At 39.3% G+C, this 22,155-nt stretch overlaps 1 pseudogene; it reads right to left on the reverse strand.

The window, feature by feature from the left end:
• Nucleotides 1–5,691: 5,691 nt before the first annotated feature.
• On the reverse strand, nt 5,692–8,476 carry LOC147004685 (ornithine aminotransferase, mitochondrial pseudogene; annotated as a pseudogene).
• Nucleotides 8,477–22,155: the final 13,679 nt, after the last annotated feature.

Here is a 22,155-nt window from a genome sequence, read left to right on the forward strand (position 1 = left end):
GTTCCTATCATCACTGGAATGAGTTGCCATAGGATTGTCTCCAAGTCTATTTTTCCTGTCTTATACACAGAACAGAACTACAAAAAACAACCAAGGTGGAGATGTCTCAAGGGTTGTCCACAAATTAAGATGACAGATTACTGATTTTCCTCCTATTTTTCTTGATAATGTTCAACATTTTCGTGGTTATTTTGGCCAAAGCAGTAATTGTGCAGGTGTGTTCACGGAGTACGTGAGGCTTTAAGTTTGGTCTTCAGCACTGAATAATGTGAAGGATAAAGAGCTAAAGAGTAACTATTTGGAAAGTAATTCTCCATAACTGAAATATATTCTGAGTAATTTCATGGTGGAAGATAGGGTTCCAAATGTGAGCTGTGGCCAATTTGGTCTTAATGACTCAGTGTTGCTAATCTTCAAGAAATGATGATGCTCTAGATAACTTGTCTGTGTACTTCCTTTTCAATGCTATTTTATGAAAGCTGGGTTCTAGCTAAATGGTACAGTGCTTGCCATGTATGTATGAGACACTAGGTCCAACAATCATCACAATACAAGCAAAACTTGTTGATTAAGCTGGAGAGATGGTTGAGAAGTTTAGAGCACTTGTTGCTCTTGCAAAGGATGCCGGTTCAGTTCCTAACACCCAAAAGATGGCTCACAACCTTCCATATTTCTAATTCCAGAGGCTCTAATGCACTCTTCTGGACTATATGAGCACCAGATACACACACAGTAGACAGACATATGTCCAGACAAAGCACTCCTATATCTAAAATAAAATAAATCTTTGTAAAAACTTATCATTTACAACAGCCCTAGAGGTGATCTTTGGAGGGCTGTGCCATTAACAATTAAACTATCATAGGCCTTGGAGGATACTCCAGTGGTAGAGCACTTGCTTAGTTAGCATGTACAAGACCCTGGGTTCAATCCAGTACACCATAAAAATAAGTAAATAGAAGTTCAATAACTTTGAAACAGTAGAATTTCTTTCAAAGTATTTGACATGAAGTCTGTTTCCTCATGAGAATATTGTCATTGCAAACTAAGCAGAAAATGAGAGGAAGACATTGGAGAATTGATAAGTTTCATCTAACTGCAGAGTGGCAGTGTGTGCTACCCAGGAAATTCCCCATCATCACCTGCTCAGCTCAAACTCAGATATTCCATTCCTATGGTGCTATATTGACGGTAAATACAAAACCTCTTTGAAACATTGGGTCTCACGCTGTAGACCCAAACTGTCTTTTAACTCAACCTCCCAAATGCTAGGCTGACAGGTGTGTGCTTCCACAAGCAACTTCAAAGATGACTTTGTTTTAGTTTGAAATGCTTCTGTTTCTAAGCTCCTACAATGTGTGTACAAGCACTAGTTAGCTGAATGTCCTGTTATGAAAACCAACCAATTTTGTCTCTAGCTAGTCTTAAACTTAAGTGCTTAGAAGGAACCACACATGCAGCCCTTCTCTTTAGCCAGCAAACTTAGAGGCGCAGGGGACTGCCTAGAATCTGTTGTTTTCCGAGCATTGTCTGGAATATTTACACTGAATCTCTTCTGAATGGTTCTCCAATAGCAACAAAATCTTGTTAGACAACAGATTTTCAAGATTATGGGAAAGTATAAATACATGATGTCTGAGAGGGGCAGTCATTCAACCTCTATCTTTCTCTCTCTGGCAGTAAGGTAATTTTCATATTTTAGGTCTAGTTCAAGGGCTGAGTGAAAGATGTGGAAACTGCTTAGCAACAGTAACTACATAGGAACTGCATAAGGATTACCTATTTCCATATATATGTTATATAGAGAAATGGAGAGATAGAGATATAGAGATACAGATAAAGTCTGTTAAAAAAAAAGAAAAAGAAAAAAGAAAGAATCCTCTTTGAAACTTTCTGTCTCACACTGTAGATTCAAAGTGGTTTTGAACTCAGCCCTCTGAATGCTAGGATAACATGTGTGTGCTACCACATCTAGCTTCAAAGATTTCTTTTAGTTTGAAATCCTTCCATTTATAAGCTCCTACTCTGTGTGTACTTTATGCTACTGCAAGTGCTAGTCAAGAGGGCATCAGGGCATACACACACACACACACACACATATATATATATATATGTATTATTTGTAAGCACCTTATGTAAAAATATTTACTATTGTTCCTTGCTTTGGAAGAGAGAACGCAGAATTTGAATGCATTTCAACCAAATGAAGAGCCACACATCTAATGGCTTAATACTTATGTGCAAGCACACTGCATTTGTTCCTGGCTCATACCTCAGAAAACAGAAAACACAACACTCATTTCAGTAGCTCTTTGGAATAAAATGCCTCATATTTGCCAGATAGTCATTATTCAAAGAGTTTCACGTGTAATTGCACTTACCACTAGAAAATAATAACTCTGATTAGAGAGATGAGTGGACTTTTCCAGTAATATACAGACACTGTGCAAAGAGGCTGGGGTCAGATAATTGCATTAGGTCTTTGTTTTGTAATAGGCTATTTTAGTATTTGGTAGAATTCCCTGCATCACTTTAATATCTCACAAACAAATATGTATTCGAAGCGATTCTCTGTTTTTTAAAAATCTAAATTTATATGGTAAATTTATGAAGAAATTTGTGAGAATAAAGGTAAAAAAAAAATGGCAATAAGTCTAAGAGAATGCCCAGTCTCAAAGCCTGAAAAAAATGAAGGGTTCTCATTGCCACGCCCTATATTGAATGCACTTACTGATGACTAACATTCTAAAAGCTTATGGTTCAGAGATGCTAGAGACCATCACCTGTGAAAAGGAGCTGCACTGGATCCTTCTCTACTCCATTCCACCCTCATTCTTTATAGTTTCATATGATGATGGGAGCTGTCCATTCACCCTCACCCAGAAGACCTTGTGAAACATTTGCTTTGCCAGTAAATGTAGGTCTCCCTCTCTTTCTCCCTTTTAATGGAATAAAATGATACAAAGTTAAGGCTCATTATCAAATTGGATGCAGAAGCAACATTAGTCAGATGTTAAATTCATGACTGCAGAAGTTGTAAAATAAATAAATAAATAAAGATGGGTAGTGTGTGTGAGAGATAAGTTTGCTACCCACTCAAAATTCTGAAGAGACCTTGACACATTGAAGATCATGAAATTTAGTTACAGTTTTATTTCTATGTGAGCCCTGCTTTGAGGACATGTGAAGACTTATTTTACTGTGGGACACTAGCTGGTCTCATTATGTAGCTAAAGCTGGGGACACAGCTTAATAGTGGTGCAAAAAGTTTGAAGTGTCAGAAGGTACCTAAAAGGACTGTGTTCCAATTTGGATGTGATACTAAGTCTTTGGCAGCTATCAGAAAGTAAGTACAAACAAGATTGTATTGCTGAGCATCAGGGGAAGAGTGGGTGAATTGGATCAAATGGGACACAAAGAAGAAGCAGCACAAACATGCAGCACATTCTCCAGGCTAAGGTTCATGCTTCCTCCAGAACAGTACATGCAGCAAAATATAAAAGAATTGTAAAATGGTAAAGATTGGTGATTTTATACTCTTAACAACTTAATATTAAGAACCTAAGAGGTGGCTGAGCAAATAAAGACCCTTGTTGTCAAGTCTGAGATTGATCCAAGGGACCCACATTGTCAGAAAAGAAAAAACGACTCCCAGAGATTTTCTGTGACCTCCACATGTGTACTATGATAAGCACAAACAGGTGCACACACATACATACATGAATACATACATACATATATGAAACAAATTTAAAAGTAACAGTTGGAGCTAGAGAGATGGTTCAGTGATTAAGAGCAGTTGCTTCTCTTGCAGAGAGCCTGAGTTCAGTTCTTAGCATCCACATGACAGCTCAGAACCACCCATAAGTACACATCCAGGGGGACCTTAAAATATCTTCTGTCCTTTGCATACACTTCACACACATGGTAAACCTAAATCCATGCAGGTGAAATACACATAAAAATAAAATTAAGTATTTTTAAAACAATTAAAAATAAGTAACCACCATACTGTTGGTAAGACATGTACAACATTAAATTGTATGGGATAGAACACAACTACATGACATCAAAACTGTGGAGGAAGAAGCAGGTGTGGAGGAAGAAGAGTGTTCTCTGTGAGTACAAGGCCAGATTAGAATGCATAGCAAATTCCAGACCTACAGCCAGACCTATATAACAAGACCCTGTCTCAAAGGCAAAGAGAAATAAAATAAGAATGTATGAATCCTGAAACCATAGCTCAGATGTTTACCATAAAAATAAAACTACAGGCACTTTTAAATACTATCTTAAAGCCATTATAAATATCAGTTCGGAATCTGCCCTATCACAGTAGTCTATGTCTAAATCAGAGACCATAAAAAAGTATTCTGTGTTGCTGTAGACTCAAACCAAACCTGTGTTGTAAAAACAAAGCCAGTCCACTGGAGTATTATATAGTAACTATGTCCTCTGAGGTTGTGGTTGCAAGGTCATAATAAAAGTATTTACCTCCAATTCAAGTTTAAGTGTTCATCAGTAACTCTCTCTCTCTCTCTCTCTCTCTCTCTCTCTCTCTCTCTCTGTGTGTGTGTGTGTGTGTGTGTGTGTGTGTGTGTGTGTGTGTGTGTGTGTGTGTTTGGACATGTACATGTGTGTGGAAGCCAGCAGTTAAGAATAAGTTATTCTCACCTTACACGTTTGATGCAGAATCTCTCAATGAACCTGGAGCCCATCAGTTACCTAGGTTAGCAGGACAGTGAATTCTAGGGTCCAGCCTTGCAGTTCTGGGGTTACAGGCCCACACCATCCCTCTCTGCTCTTACATGGGTGCTGAGAATCTGAATTTGGATTCGCATGCTCTGGTGGTAATCACTTTACTCAGTGAGCCATTTCCCCAGCCTCCTCATTCAATATTTTGTTTGCTAAATCTACAAAACTTAATAAGGTTTTGTACTGGCTGGTTTTGTATGTCAAACTGACACAACTTAGTCATTACAGAGGAAACAGTCCCAGTTCAGAAAATACCTTTATGAGATACAGTTATAAGTCATTTTTGCAACTAGTGATTAATGGGTGAAGGCCCAGCCCACAGAGGATGGAGCCACCCATGAGCTTGTGGTCATGGATTCTTTAAGAAAGCAGACTGAGCATGCAATGAGGAACAAGCCAGTGAGCAGCATCCCCTTTATGACCTCTGCATCCACTCCTGCCTCCAAGTTCCTACCCTGTGTGAGTTTCCTCTCTGATTTCCTTTGGTGGTGAACATCGATGTGGAAGTAAAAGCCAAATACATCTTTTTCTCCCTAACTTGCTTTTTGGTCATGGTGTTTTGTCACAACAATAGAAACACTAAGACAGGTTTCACACCATCATATCAGACTAGAGCAAGCAAAATGGCACAATGGGTAAAAGACTTGATGTATTAGCCTGAGGGCATGATTCAACTGCACAAGGTTAAGCTAATTTCTTATGTAGTATCTCAGAAATAACTTCCAAATACAAAACATTCACACCAGCAAGGAAATTGTAAAAATGCACATAAATGACTGCAGGACTGGATTTGCAGGCTGTATACAAATGATCTGTTTCTCCTTAGAAAGTTGCCTCACAGTCAAACCTTAACAAAGAGATGCCTCTCGCTCTCACCCTTCTGTCACTTTATTATGCATCAACTGAAATACATAATATATATTCAAAAAACGTCTTTCAGGAGTCAGAATCTGCCCATTGCAAGCAGAGTTTCACAAGAACCCTGTCTGATGATGGCTCCCCGGAGTTCCTACTCTCAGAAGAACAAGATCTCACCTTGTTGATGATCTACACTGACTCCTGGATCTCATCCTCCTTGATCACAAGTGGAGAGGCAAACATAATATCGCAGTGAGTTGGCTTGGCCAGAAGCCCGTTATCTCGGAGTTGCAGGCACAACCTTCCAAGTATCACAATCTTTGGTTTCTCTGATGACAATGGCACTTAAACACCCTTTCTCTCTCACAGTAGTCACAAGGTCAGAGGGCAGCTTCATGAGCTCCTTTCTCAAAATAGCACCTATCTTGTCTGCATTTTCAGCAAGATTATCTTCTTCTAAAACCTCAAGAACCGCAATGGCAATTCGGCTGCCTAGTGGGTTGCCGCCGTATGTAGAGCCATGCTCGCCTGTCTTAATGGTCAGTGTTATGTCATCATCACACAGGACTGCAGACAAAGGGTATAAGCCATCAGAAAGGGCCTTCCCAAGAAGAACTATGTCAGGTCTGAAATTTTTATGATCCACAGCTAGCCATCTACCTGTTCTGGTCAATCCTGTCTGTATTTCATCAGCAATAAACAGAACCTGGTGCCTGGTGCAGAGTTCTCAAACTCTGGTCAGGTGTCTTGGATCCGGAACAATAACACCTGCTTCACCCTGGATGGGCCCCACCATGAAAGCGGCAACATTTGGATCCTGAAGAGCATGCTCCAGTGTAGGCAGATCCTTAAACGGGATGGTTTCAAAGCCTGGCAGGAAGAATCCAAAGCCATCGTAACTGGACGGATCTGCGGAACTGGAGACTGCTCACAACTTTCGACCCCAAACGTTTCCAACAGCAAAAAGCAATCTTTGCTTTGTATTTCTGGATGCCTTTCACGGTGTAGCCCAAGGACGAGAAAGCTTACATTCAGTCTCTCCAGTCTCCACTCCTGTATTCATAGGAAGAACTTTGTTGTAGTTGAAAAGCTTGGTGATGTACTCCTTGTATTCACCAAGGACAATGTTATAGAAAGCCTGAGATGTTAATGTCGGCTTGTCCACCTGACTCTTCACGGCATCTATGATCTTTGGCAGTATCCTTGGCCAACAGCACCATAAGCACTCAGGAAGTCAAAGTACTGACTGCCTCCCACATATAAATGCCTTTTCCTCTCTCCAGGGCTACAGGAAAAGGATGGTAATTGTATGCACCATTCAGATTTAGATTCCCATTCAAAAAAAATGTACTCAGAGGATGGTGGGCCTTGCACTGTCTTCTTGGTTGCAATGGACGTGGCAGAGGCGACTGAGGCATGGACTCCTCGACGCAGAGCAGCAACAGTCTGCAGACTTGCTAGTTTTAGAAAGTATTGTGTGGGTCCTTCAGGAATGGGAGTGCAGAGAGACCATTCAGATCACGGTAAGATCCCGACAACGTCCTCTAAGTGACACCTACTGTACTTCAGCCACGAAGCAGGATGTGGCCACCCCGAGGACATGAGTTTGATATTTGGATCGCACATAAAGCTGAAAGGAGAGAACTGACTTCCCAAATGTTTGATCTCTGACTTCCAAATGTTCAATGCATCATACATGTACTTATGTATCTGCATTTTCTATACATACAATAGTATAATAACAATGATGATGATGATGATAATTTAAAGTTCAGAATTAAGTTTTGTAATTGAATATTGTTTTAGTCTCTACGTTTTGGGGGGTATAATATTTTGTTTCATTCTTGAGTCTCATGCTGGCCTCAAACTTTCTATGTAGCTTTAGATGACACTGAATTTTCAATTCTCTTGCCCCTATCTTATTAAAGCTGAGATTATAGATGTGAACCACCAAGCCTAATATTTATTTAACAGCCATTCTTTTTAATTTTTTAAAAAAATATTAACTTGGATACGTATACACTAATATAACTTCCTGGAAGATTTTTCAAGGCAGGGTTCCACTGTCACTCCAGCTGTCCTGGAACTCACTCTGTAGACTAGGTTGACCTCAAACTCAGATACCCACTAGCCTCTGCCTCCTGAGTGTTGAAATTAAAGGCATGCGCCTCCACCAAATACATGATATAACATTCTCTGAAAAATAAAGTATTATGCTACAGGGAGAAAACAATATTCCCTTTCTTGATAGTAAATATATGTATTTGTACACACACATACATGTATATAAGATTTAACCATTCCATTACTTTCTGTAAAATTTAGGATAGTAGTGACTTACTAACAGAATTTAAATTCTTGTACAAGTCAAGGTCAATGTAGAGAAAACGTTTAAGTTTAAAGAAGTTTTAGCAGTTTCGCTGCTGTCAGATGGGGCCAGAATTTTATTTCCAGATATTCATTTTCATTGATCAGTAAAATTATTATGTCCTGGCAATGAGCAAGATATATCTTCACACTTGCTGAACAACAGAGAGTTAACCTTTTTTTTTTTAATACTGACACTCAAATTACTGTTTACTATCTAAAGTACAGGGTACAGAGTGAGGAGAAAGGCCACAGGGTCATTATACTTTGGTGGCAAGCGAACTATCTTTTTTTTTTTCATTCTATTCAGTGCCAATGAGCTCATTTATTGGACAAAATTGAGAAACCTCCATGTTACTCTTCTTGAGGTCTATTTTAGTTCATTTCCACAACCTGGGGAAAAGAAAGGAGGTCTTCTGGCTGGAACATTGCAATTATCCATGAGCTGCTGAGGCACAATGTTACTGTCTTCATTATTGAGACAACCGAATCCCATGTCTTTTCTCTTTTGAGTTGGAATAGTTTAAAATCTTGTTGCTGAGGCTGACTTCATGAAACAGATAAGTCATTTTGGTCAGTTATTGAAGGAAGCTGAGTCCGTGAGACTTTCAGCCAAGGGAATCCCCTCCCTGCCCGTCCCCCCCACACACACACACATTCTCTAAAGATCCATTCTACTTCATTTATAACATGCATTAATCCTTTTGTGGTGTTTATTACTCTAAGAGAATAAGGTCCCAAGTTTACTCATCACCCTGGGGTGTTACCCAAGAGCCTTGCACATGATAGGCAGGCCTTCTTCAATGTCCACCACCACATAAGCTGGGCATGGTGACAGATGAATGTAAACCAAGCCCTTGGGAGGTAGAGGTTGGAGGATCAAAAGTTCAAAGTTATTCTGTGCAGCATAGTGAGTCTGGATCCAACAAGTTGATGAAGGAAAGAGGAAGAAAAGAAATAGGGGCCAGAGGAAAGGAGAATGGGAGAAGGAGGGAGGGAATGAAAGGAAAAGAAAGTAGAAGAGGAAGAAAGAACAGGACTCTTACAGTTTTCTCAAGGCCAGGTCTAAAAAGGTCAGCTTGGTTGAGACAACCACCATCAATAGCTGGATTCTAAGCCATTGTGCCTTTTGCAAACCTGCAAGACAACTCAAATGTGAATAGAAAAAAAATTAGTCACAGCTGGGGAAAAAGGGATGTGGGAAAGCCTTGTACCTAATAGCAAGATGAATAAAGATTTTAGTGAATAATACCTTAGTAATATAATAGGAAAGATCACAATAAAAATGGAGGACTACTAGTATAGATACATCTTCCAGAAACTGCTTTCAATTTTTTTCAATTTGAAACTTTGAGTAGGATAGATCTAGTTTCAATTTTTGAGCAGTCCTCAATTTTTCCCTGTATTTGGTATTAATTTATATGTTCATCAATAGCAGAAAGGTACAATTAGTTTACATGTTTACAAGCAATCATCTTTGATTTTTCTGAAAGAATGACTGTGAAAGTGTGGAGAGGTATTTACTTCATTATGGGTTTGAGTGTCAAGTCTGAATGGTTAGTGAGATTGAAAATCCCTTCATTTACATTTTGTCTCTATTCAACTGGATATTTTTATTCACTTCTTAATTTGTAATTTTGCATGATTTATGTTCCGTGTTTGTGGATTTTGACATTCAGTTCTGTATGTTGCCATATTTTGAACATTATCAAGCTTACAAGATATATAGTTAACAAACACTGTTTTCAATTCTGTTAAATTTCCCGTTATTCTATTTATTGTCTTATTTGTTATTCAGAAGTTTCTGTTATGACAGAATACCATTTCTCTGTTTCTGTGCTCATTGCCTTTTTCTTTTAAATCATAAAATTAAAAAAAATCATTGTTTAAAAAAAAGTGGAGGGCTAGATTAGAAGTATTTCTTTGAGACGAGGACTGAGGCTACATTTAATATTTGAGACAATAATGGAATTTTTACATTACAAGGAAGTGGTCCTAGATTTCCAATCAAAGGATTCCTTCCTTTTAAATAAAACCGAGAGGAAGCAAATGAACATCAAAGAGCAAAGGAAATAAAATGTATCAAGGACAAAAGAGAGATGAGGTTCACAGAGGATGGAGGACCCCAGATGATTGAGGATAAAGCAATGTGCTCAGACAGGATATTAGACAATCAGATAAAAATTATTGAAATATCATAAATTGGTTATTACAAAACAGGGTACACTTAATAGGTGCTAGAAATTAAGGGACTGGGTCTTTTTTTCTTTTATGTATTCCTTGAATAACAACTCAATTATTTTTTTTAATTCCCCAAGCTCAGCATTAGGCCACGTACCCAGCCTATACAAGCCCTCTTTAGATCCCTAGCAGCAAACAAATCAAAGTCTATTCTTATGTCTTTGAAACTGATAGTTCATTACATCATGTTCAAGATTTAATGAAGACAGTTGGCATCAGTCTGGCTCAAATATCTATATCTGTTTGTGTATGTGTATATGTACATATACATATAAATATACATATGGATATATGGATATATTTGTGTGTGTATATATATATATATATATATACACAAAAGTACTCTGAAATGATGTCTGACTTAAATACATGTATATGTGTGTATGTGTGTGCTGAAGAATCTCTTCATTATTCCCTTATACTTGTTGATACAGTGATATATTAATTGTACAATGAATAAGTCTGAAATCCTATAGAGGAGGAAATCAAAATGTTCATCAGGTAAGGCAGAGAGAAGCTTAATAGTTGAGAGAGTTTGATGCTCATCCAGAGGACCTAACTTCAGTTCTGAGCAACCACGTTGGGCTGCCTATAACCACCTGTAATTACAGCTGCAGGGAACATGACACCTTAACAGGCTGTAGATGCACATGCACACGGATATGTACACATAATACTAATTAAATATCTAAAAAATCTTGAGAAGGCATATTTCCTGTTTCCTGAACTTGTGATAACATAATATTTCATATACTTTCCACAACTTCTAAGCCTGTATATCACTTAATCTTCTAATTCCAGGAAAAGAGCTGAATGATAATTGCCATAAAGCCTTGTGTCTTATATCAGATTCCTTGAACCCATATGGTGGAAGTCAAGAACTGACTGACCACCACACATATACCCACTAAGCAAAAAAGAATGTTTAAAATTTTTAGAAAATAATCTTCTGGTACATGTACTTAAAACTATTTTTCTCTCTCTCACTCTGTATTGCCAATGGAACCCAGGACCAGGCATATTCTAAGCAAATCCAATGCAACTGTGCCACACCTTAAACCCCAATACACATCTTTATTCTCATTTTAAGGGTAAGAAAGCTGAAATTTTTGTCACTTTCTTTAGGACATAATATATCAAGCTAAACGTGCTCCCTTTATAGATAGACGGGTGGTCTTTAGCCTATACTCTTGCATTCCAACCATGCCTGGTGCTGTTCTCTGACACATAGGATTCAAGCCCTCAAACATACACATTTTGTCTTTTGCCTCTGTCATTCCAATTCAATAATTGTGTCCCCCACAAGGATCAGAGATTCCCAGAATCTATTGTAAACCAAGATCATCTAGGATCCTTCTTAGAAAGTGGATCTGGGACCTTCATCCCAGTAGATATGATTTCGTAAGCTTGCAAAAGGAAACACTCAGGAATCCCAATTTGAATAAGTACTCTAAAGTGATAATCAAAACGAGGACTCTTTAGAAATGATGTCTGGTTTAACTATTCATAAAAAGGCTAAAATCAAGTCATCCTTGAAATGAAAATGCTGTAGGATTCTTCAGTGGTCCCACTGTGTTGCCTTGAGTTACAGCAAACACTGAGAAATGAATAGTGTTCAATGCAATAAAATGTCAGTCTTTCAACTGTCCTGCCCCACCTCTGCAAAAAGACAAAAGAATCACTCTAACTACATATTTCCCTGTTTTATACCTGCTCCTACTTTAATAACCTACCTGCCAAATGTGTTTGAAGAACGTTTAAAATGAATAAAGTGCATCTGTAGCTATAGCTGCAGTTGTGTAGAACAAATCTATTGCATTCACAATTACAAGGCTAACTAAAGCAAGCAAAAAATATGTCTGCACTGAATTGGAACAGAATTGTTAAGTATATAAATTGCATGTGAAACAAAATCAATAGGTTTGGATGATACAATAATAGAAAAAATAAACTTCAAAAACCAGTACTAAACAAGGACGCCTAAGAGACGGGCCACATAATCTGGGAAAATATTTGCAACAAGCATGCAAACTGAAAGATAGGTCTAGTGTACACAGAAAGGAACAGAGCACAGAAAAGAACAAAGGCAAACATGCTTTAGTCAAGTCCAAAATTTTAGTGGCTATGATTTTAAATATTCAAATACTTTTTTTCCCCAGCTTTAAGGCATAAAGGTAAAGGAAGACAGTTTGGTGGGCTGGAGACATGGTTCAGTGGTTAAAGGTAGTTCCAGTTCTTCCACAGAACCAGCAGTTGCTTCCCAGAACCAACATTATGGCGTATAACCAGCTTTAACTCCAGTTCCAAGGAGTCCTAAACCCACTTCTGACCCCCATGGGCATGAGGCATATACAATATAGATAGATAGATAGATAGATAGATAGATAGATAGATAGATAGATAGATAGTCAAAACACTCATATAGAAATTCATTACTTGATTCATTTTTAAAAAATAAATAAGATAAGATTTTTGCTGGGGAGGTGACTCATGTCTCTAATTCCAGTATTAGTGGGGGTTGAGGCAGGAGGGTTCCCTGAAATACATAGTGACACGTGGGCCACTTGTGGGTCAGACTAGGCTACAAAGTGAGAGGCTGAAGAAAAACAGCAACAACAATAATGATGTACTGGCTAGTTTTGTGTCAACTTGACACAGCTGGAGTTATCACAGAGAAAGGAGCTTCAGTTGAGGAAATGCCTCCATGAGATCCAACTGTAAGACATTTCCTCAACTAGTGATCAAGGGGGAAAGGCTCCTTGTGGGTGGGACCATCTCTGAGCTGGTAGTCTTGGGTTCTATAAGAGAGGAGGCTGAGCAAGCCAGGAGAAGCAAGCCAGTAAAGAATATCCCTCCATGGCCTCTGCATCAGCTCCTGCTCCCTGACCTGCTTGAGTTCCAGTCCTGACTTCTTTCAGTGATGAACAGCAATGTGGAAATGTAAGTTGAATAAACCCTTTCCTCCCCAACATGATCCTTGGTCATGATGTTTGTGCAGGAATTGAAACCCTGAGTAAGACAAATTGGTACCAGCAGAGTGGGGTATTCCTGTGACAACCTGACCATGTTTTGGGGAGGACTGTGGAAGGACTTTGGAACTTGGGACTAGAAGATCCATTCAGTGTTAAGAGCTCTGTCAGATGTTATGTAGGAGCTTGGAAGATAATGTTGAGAACAATGTAGAAGATGGAAGCCTGGCTTGTGAAATTTCAGAGGGAAAATTAAAGACTCTTTTTCAGGGCCATACTTTGGTTGTGAAGATTCTGTGGTTCTGGTTATCTGGGGCTGAAGAATCAGCTGTGATTAACAAGATACCAGAACTAGTAAAGTGAAACCATTGTATTACTGGGACTATTGATGCTGGTTAGCTGGAGCTAAGAAATTAGCGGTGATTAAGAAGAGACCAGCATCATTGAGGTGACATCTTCTGGGAAGTGTTTTTTGAGAGCACAGAGGCTGTGTTCCAGAGATAACCAAGATTGTACCTCGTGCTACAGTGGGACTTGGTAATGTGTAAGAGTCACCCAGGTGGTACTGGTTTTAAAGGCATGAAGGGGTCACGCAGAGCAGCTGAGGCTCGGCACTGTGAGAGGCCATGGAAGGCCATTGGTGAACGTTCAGCCTCAGTTGCAATTGACGGCCCAGGAATCAAGGGGTCATGCAGTGTTTAGGAGATGCCAGTACCATGAGATGATCACCAAGAGCAGCAGCAGTGGAGTACAGGCATCTGGAGCCTAGAGGACGACTTGTGCGCTACAAAGGGCATGGCTGGAGAAGTGACCCAAGCCCTTGTTGGAGCCCAGAAGATCGTGAGTTGAATCCCAGACATTGGACGGTTGGAGATTGATTTTTGTTTTTGATTGGGACTGTGCCCTGATATTTTTCCTCTTGAAGGAAGTAACTATTCAGTGGAGCCCACAGTTAAAAGACTTTGGATTTTAAAAGAGATGGAATATGTAAAGACTGTGGGATGTTTAAAGTTATTTAGATCTTGGGGATGAATAAGAATGTAAGGGTTGAAGCTTACTAGTGATGTGTTTGTGTGTCAAGTTGACAAGGGGTCAATTGTACTGGCTAGTTTTGTGTCAACTTGACACAGCTGGAGTTATCACAGAGAAAGGAGCTTCAGTTGAGGAAATGCCTCCATGAGATCCAACTGTAAGGCATTTTCTCAATCAGTGATCAAGGGGGAAAGGCCCCTTGTGGGTGGGACCATCCCTGGGCTGGTAGTCTTGGGTTCTATAAGGGAGTAGGCTGAGCAAGCCAGGGGAGGCAAGCCAGTAAAGAACATCCCTCCATGGCCTCTGCATCAGCTCCTGCTCCCTGACCTGCTTGAGTTCCAGTCCTGACTTCTTTCAGTGATGAACAGCAATGTGGAAATGTAAGCTGAATAAACCCTTTCCTCCCCAACTTGATTCTTGGTCATGATGTTTGTGCGGGAATAGAAACCCAGACTAAGACAAATGATAATATAAAATGAGAAGATATTATTATTCAGTGAGGTAAAAGGAACAAGAATCCAGAAAGCCAGAACCTCTGACACTATTAATGATGGTGCTATGCTTATAGACAGGAACTTGGCATAACTGTCCTCTGAGAGGCTTCATCCAGCAGCCAATGGAAAAAGTTGCAGAGACCCATAGCCAAATATCAGGCAGAGCTCAAGAGTCTTGTGGAAGAGTCCAGGATAGAATTGAACAAGCCAGAGTGGTTAAAGACACCAGAAGACTCTAAAGGGTCAAATAACCTTGGCCCATCAGGGCTCACAGAAACTGAACCATGGACCAACGAGCATGCAGGGGCTGGACCTAGGCCTCCTACACATTTGTAGCAGATGTGCAACCTAGTCTTCATGTGGGTACCAAACACTGGAACAGGGGCTGTCTCTGTCTCTGTTGCCTGACATTGGGTCCCCCTTTACTAGACTGCCTGGTTAGGATTAAACAGGAGAGGATGTGCTTAGTCCTGCTGGGATTAGGTGTCCTAGGGTGGGGTGACCCAAGGGGGACTTCCCCTTCTCTTAGGAGAAGAGGAGGGAGTAATGGAATTTGTAAGAGCGGGATTGAGAGAAGAGGAGGGAAGGGGTCTGCAATTGGGATATAATGTGGATAAAAATAAATAAATAATGGAAAGAAAAATGGGCAAAAGCTAGGCAATAATGGTGCTAGAGCTGGTGGAGGAAGTGCAAACCTTTTATCCTAGCACTCAGGAATCAGAGGCAGGTGGATCTCTTTGAGTTTGAGGAGAGACTAATTTACTGAGTGAGTTCCAGGATAGCCAGGGCTGCTACCAGAGGAAGCCCTATTTCAAAATAAGCTTAAAAGGAAAAAAGGAACAATGGAAGGAAAGAAGGAAGGAAAGAAGGGAGGGAAGAAGGAAGGAAGGAAGGAAAAAAAGGTTAAAAAATTTTAAACCCCAGTGATATGTACAATTTTGTCAATAAAAATTTTAAATAATTTATTAAGAGACAATTAAATGGATTGCTAATAAATTGCTAAATTGGTACACACAAATTTTTAATTGTTTAAAATTTTCTAACCCTAGGGACATTGGCAGACACCTGTAATCTCCAAACTGGGGAAGCCAAGGCAGGAAGATCTTCCTCAATTTGAGGCTATCCTAAGCTATACAATAAGTCCCAGGCAAGCCAGAAATACAAACTGATATAATATCTCACAGAAGTAACATAGATAGGCAGATAATTATATAGACAGACAGACAGCTAGGTAGATAGAATGTTTTAATTATATAGGGATTTAAGAAAAATTATTATCATGATTTTAACCACACATTTAGACCTAGTAAGTTTCTCTCTAGGATTGTGATGTAATAGAAGTCATGAACAACTCAGAAAACAGAAATATTATGGGGGATATGGAATCAAAGAATGTTTTAGATATATTTGCTCCATGGGATATCCAAACATGGAAATGATGTATAACAATTTAAATTCATATTTTAAAGCATTTAATAGCACTAAAAAATTATTCAAGAGTCAGCATGTAATTTAGTTGGTAGGGGCCTTATATAGCATGTGGGAAGCCCTGGGTTTTATCCTCAACACCATATAAATCAGGCGTGGTAGCTGTATAGCTAATATCTGTAATCATACCACTTGAGAGGAGGAAATAGGAGGATAAGGAGTTCAAGGGTATCCTTGGCTCCAATGTGAGTCTGAGTCCAGCATGTAGTACATGACACAGACTCAAAAACATGTTCCAAAAGTAAGGAAACTTGGACTCAGGGTCTCATGTAGCTCAGGGTCACCTCAACTCCTTACATAGCTGAAGCTGGACTTGAACTCCTGATTCTCCTGCCTCCATCTCCCAAGTTCTATAACTAGAGATGTGCACCACCATACTATACTCTAAAATATCTATCTATTGATCATATGACCCCAATTATATTTAAAAACAATTGTGTGAACATTTTAAAAGGTATAAATAAGGCATCACAATTCGAACAGTTGTTATCCCTGTATGTTGAGATTTTTATTTTCCTTTTTGGTGCTATCACGCTACCAATTCTACATGACCATATGTTGCTTTCATAATCAAAAAGTGCAATAAAATCGTTCAAAAAGTCCTTCTCAAAATGTATCATAACAAGTAAAGAGTAGTCAACTTGTTCAATTTATAGTTTGCAAGTAACAAAGAACATTCACCATTTGTCTCTGTGGGAGACACTTTTGGAATGCCAGTGACCTTAACTTGCAAGACAACTGCTTATCTGTCTCCCTAATTTAAAGAGGAGGACAGGAGGAAAGTCAACAGGCTCCAAGAACAGATGTCTCAAGTGAGAGAAAACAATTAATTATGAGGGGAAAGGAAAAGAAGAAATTTACTAACAATAATTAGTCTACTTTCAGTTTAGGACTCAAGATCAAAACATCTCTCCTTGTAAAGACTGTTCCAAAGACTGATCCACACAAACCACACTATTAGTACTTATGACTTCGCATATTTTTAGAGGGGTGGAGGCTGGAGATGAAATCTTAGCCCTCAGGAATGCTAAATGAGTACTTATCATGTCTGCAGCAAAGGTTTTTCTGTTAACTTAAAGATGGCCAACAGCGGATATGATTACATTTTAAGCTACAATCACATAAGATATTCCTGCTTTCCTCCTTGTAGTCTGATGGTTACAAGAGGGTTAGTTTTGTTTTTGTTTTTGTTTTTTTAAGATATTTTCTTTATTTACATTTCAAATGTTATCCCCTTTCCTGGTTTCCCCTCTGAAAACTCCCTATCCCCTCACCCCTCCCCCTGCTCCCCAACCCACCCACACCCACTTCCTGGCCCTGGTGTTTCCCTGTAATGGGGCCTTCACAGGACCAAGGGACTCTCCTCCCATTGATGACCAACTAGGCCATCCTCTGCTACATATACAGCTAGAGACACAAGCTGGGGGGGGGGGGGGTACTGGTTAGTTCATATTGTTGTTCCTCCTATAGGGTTGCAAACCCTTTCAGCTCCTTGGGTCCTTTCTATAGGTCCTTCATTGGAGGGTTAGCTTTTTAAATATATTTTTATCAATTGTGTTATTTGTTTCTTTGATTTGGTTTCAGAAAAGTGTCTCTATGTAGCCTAGTCTCACCTGTAACTGGCAATCTTCCTACCTCCACCGCCCAAATACAAGGATTACAGACCAATGCCACCAGGTCTTGTAGATAAGGAGCCAATTTTGACGATCAAGAAACTGAAAATGGGCTGGAGATATGAGTCAGCCTTAAAGGCTTGGCTCACGACCAAAAATAGAAAACACTGAAAAGGGAGCTGGTCTATATTGTTTCTTGCACCAGTTCATTTAAGACCACGTTTGCAAGAGAAATTACCAGAAAGTGTTAGTCATACAGCTGCATTATTTTACATGGATAATGGTTCATAGCTAACCAAAGAACACAAAAAAAATATTCTAATAATGCTACTTGCTTGCAGAATGCTCAACTAGAACCCAGACTGCTTTATATTAAAATAGGCGTGGTAAATAGCCCCTAAGCAAAAAAAAAAAAAAAAAAAAAAAAAAAACTTAAACAGGGTATTACATAAAAAGTTCCATGCCAACCTGGTATAACATGAGACATTGCTCCCCCTCTGTTCTACAAGGAGAAGGAAATGGGAAATGGCAGAGAAGGGGTAGGAAGAAGGGAGGGAGCAAGGCAAAACCAAGATTTTCTCTCAGTCCTATTTTGACCATTTTCATACTCAAAGGGAGAGATTTGACTTAATGAGTTTAATTTTCTATATTTTTAAAGGTGCTCTGATTTGTGTGGGGTGTGTGTGTGTGTGTGTGTGTGTGTGTGTATCTGGCATCTGTGTCTGTGTAAGTGTGTAGTATGTGTCTTCTCATACCCTTAGAAGCCCTAAAAGGGTGGAAGGTTGGGGTTAATTTGTAGCTGTGGTTATAGGGGCTGTAAACCAAGCAATGTGGCTTCTGGGAAGTGGACTTGGGTAATCTAGCAACCAGTGCTCTTAACCTCTGAGCCATCTCTCCAGCTTCAATTATCCATCTTTTAAAGGATAAACTGGGGACATGGATGATGAATAGAGTGCTTGCCTAAAATGTTGCAGGCCATGGGTTTTACACACACACACACACACACACACACGGACTGAGAGTGTGCAGGGTAAGGCAGATAGTGTGAAGATCCTTTGACGTGGAGATAGGAGGGTTACTTAAAGTACAGGGACATGAGCCCTAAGGACCGTTATTGATCTACTTAAATTCAACTGACTTTTATTACCCATGCTGCAAATACACAGAAGGAAGGTCTTAAAGATGTCATGGTTTAGGGCTGGAGTTCTAACTCAGTTGATAGAATGCTTGCCTAGTACTCACAAATCCCTTAAACCCCCAGAAACCCATAAACCAGGCGATGACACATGCCTATAGTCCCAGCGCTCAGGCAGAAGGATAAGACGGTCAAGGTCATTGTTGACTACATAGGGAGTTCAAGGATACCCCTGTCCACATGACACTGTCTCCAAAAGAAAGATGAAAGGTTTCCTAGTTTATTGAGAACAGATGGGTTAATATTTCCTATTTTAAAAAAAAAAGCTTCATCAAAATACCACATTTTGTTTTCAGTTGTAAGACAGAATTTCACTAAGCAACCATAGCTGGCCTGAAAAAACAGTATGTAGACCCAGCCATCTTTGAACCCATGGTAACCCTCAATCCCCTACATGCTGGGATTATAAGCCTGCTCTACTCACGCACCACCATACCTGGCTTCAAGTCCTGCAGCCTAGTAAAATTCTGGTAGACAAGTCAACTCAGTCTTATCCAGTTCTATAGTCATAAGGTGACTTTCGCAAAGTCACAGAGATAGTAAATGTAGTGACCAAGACAAATGTTAAGTTCTGACTCTCAATCTGGGGAAGCAGCAAAACCTAGACCATGGGTTTAGACTTAGCACTGCAAAAACGTTCTGACTCTCCTGGTCACACGCTTCTCACCTGCCGAAGGTGATGAGGTAGGTATTCAATTATATTTGGGAAATGACTATGTGGTTTAGCTGGAATATATAAGGTGAGATGGGGGCTGGGGTCGGATGAGATGCATCATCAGAAAAAAATCTATGGAATGCACTAGTTTTTGTATGATGTTTTACATGACTGGTCAATTGGGTTTTGTTTCAGAAAAGGAGAAATAATTCCTTTTGTGTATGAGCCTTTCCAAGAAGATCCAGGAGGAAGAACAACAACAACCTTTTAAAGTTTAAACAAACTTATGACCCTGAATAATTGATGGTAGAAAAAAGTAAGTCAAGCAGGAATTCAAATTGATATTCAAGTCAAACATTCTTCTTTACTTGGAATTAATTTAAAACATGAATCATGATTATGTATTCCATAGCTTCCCAGATAAGACACCAAAACCCAAGCAACAATAAGAGAACAGCTTTCTGAAGCAAACAGGACATGAGTGCCAAGTTCAGGCAACAGGCTCCACCATGTACCATAGCTGTATTCTGTATGGGTATGTCATGTTCTCGAAGTCTTAGACACGCTGCTGGAATCTGCATAGAACATGAAAACTCATTACTTACAGAATGGAGTCTCACTGAATGAACTGGCAGTGTACTGGGGTTACAAAGAAAAAGGAAGCATTTTTTTCCAGAAAAGATCCAGTTGTTAAGTAGGATGGCCACATAGTCCTTTCCTGGGTTGTGTATTAAGCCACAGGACTGTAAGTGAAATGATATCATGGAGTAAAATGTGCTTGCATGGATATGTAAAAAATGTTGATTTTTGGTTTGTTGACAGCTAAGCAAACATTTAGTTACCATGGTAAATCCAACCACAGAGATTACTTTAAGAGTTACTTAGTAGAAATAACTGAAAACAGAAATTATAAATAGGACAGTATCAGTTAGTACAATTTTAAATTGGAAAACCTACTGATAAAAAGTGTACATATTTTAAATTTATAAAAGACTTTGTGCTTTTGAGAATGTTATAAATTATGTATCAATTTTCTCTGCAAAAACAAAACTTGCATTTCTAATTATGAATAAAATCCTATAAGACATTTGGGAAAGTTACAGTACTCTGAATAAGCATTCAATGAGCCCAATTTTTGAGATGCTGAGCACTTCCAAATATTCAGAGGATCTCTACATAACAAGCATAAGGCTTAGGGCTAAAAATGAAGTCAGCTGGTTGAGCACTGAGTTCAAAATCTACCACCACATAAAACTGTTTGTGTTAATTCACACCTGCAATACTCATGCCTCCAAAGATAGAAGTAGAAAGGTCAAAATTCAATGTCATCCTTGGCTACAGAACAAACTTGAAGCCAGCCAAGACTATGTGAAACCCTGCCTCCAAAAATACATTAATATACGATGAAGGAAGGCACTGATTTGTTTTTAAAAAATACTTAGGTAATTCAGAGTTAAAATAAGGCATGGGAAAAACTTTAGAATTCTAAATCATTTCTGGTACTCTTTTAAGTGTTACTATTACTATTTTAAACATGTAAGTAAAATTTAAAAGAAGAATTCTAGATAACATTTGAGTTATTCTAGATTTACACATCTTAGGAAGCTAATACAAAATCATGTCGCTGGGGAGCTCGGAAAGACTGGACCTCATGTTAGGAATTTAAAGACGTCCTGAATACCAGGGACACAGTTCAGTGTGGAGTGATTGCCTTGAATGCTGGGGGTTCTGTGATCCTGAATAGTGTTGCTCCTGTGTTCATAAACAACAACGTACTGCCAATCCTTAACAAGTCTCTCCCCAAGGGTTTTTGAAGTTTACACTAACCCAGTGTTACTGTCAATTTAATGAGCAGCACCTCCTTCACTCAAAGTTTTGAAAAGCAAGGGGCAGGTGATGTACTTACTTGGTAAAGTGCTTGCCTAGCCAACATGGCGCCTTGGTGGTCCGCCCCCTCCCCCAACCCTTGAACCACCTAAAAAATGCATATTAAATAGAGTTTGGAGACACCCTGAGATACAACATTATCTTGTCTCCCAGACTGCTTGTTTGGTTTAGTTTTTGAAACCTTCGCATCCATGCGTTGCTTGGCTAGCCACACACCCCCACACCCTGCCGGGACTAGCCTAGGGTTACAGGAAAGTATTTCCCATGCCAGACACCTTGCTCAGAATTGACTGAGAGAAAAGGCCTAGCTTCACGCTTAGCAAACAAGAGAAGATTTTATATATTCAAAGATAAGGTGAGCACAGGAAAGGAGAACTAAAGCAGGAAAGCCAATTAAGTCTTCCCATTGTGTGGAACAATTACCCAGGGAGCTACCTCTTTGCAGACTCTGATTTTCTTTAAACAAAGTCAATAATTTACTCCAGCCTCCCTAGGAAACTCACTTAGTGTGTTCCAGAGTCATTAGTAGAGAGCAGACTCAAAGAATATTGCCAAAAAATTCTTTGCATAGTGTGATGTATCTGCAGGGAAGCTTCCTAAC

The sequence above is a fragment of the Mus caroli genome, unplaced genomic scaffold (genome assembly GCF_978045245.1).
Source record: "Mus caroli unplaced genomic scaffold, Mus_caroli_1 scaffold_5, whole genome shotgun sequence".
In the NCBI taxonomy this organism is placed as follows: domain Eukaryota; kingdom Metazoa; phylum Chordata; class Mammalia; order Rodentia; family Muridae; genus Mus; species Mus caroli.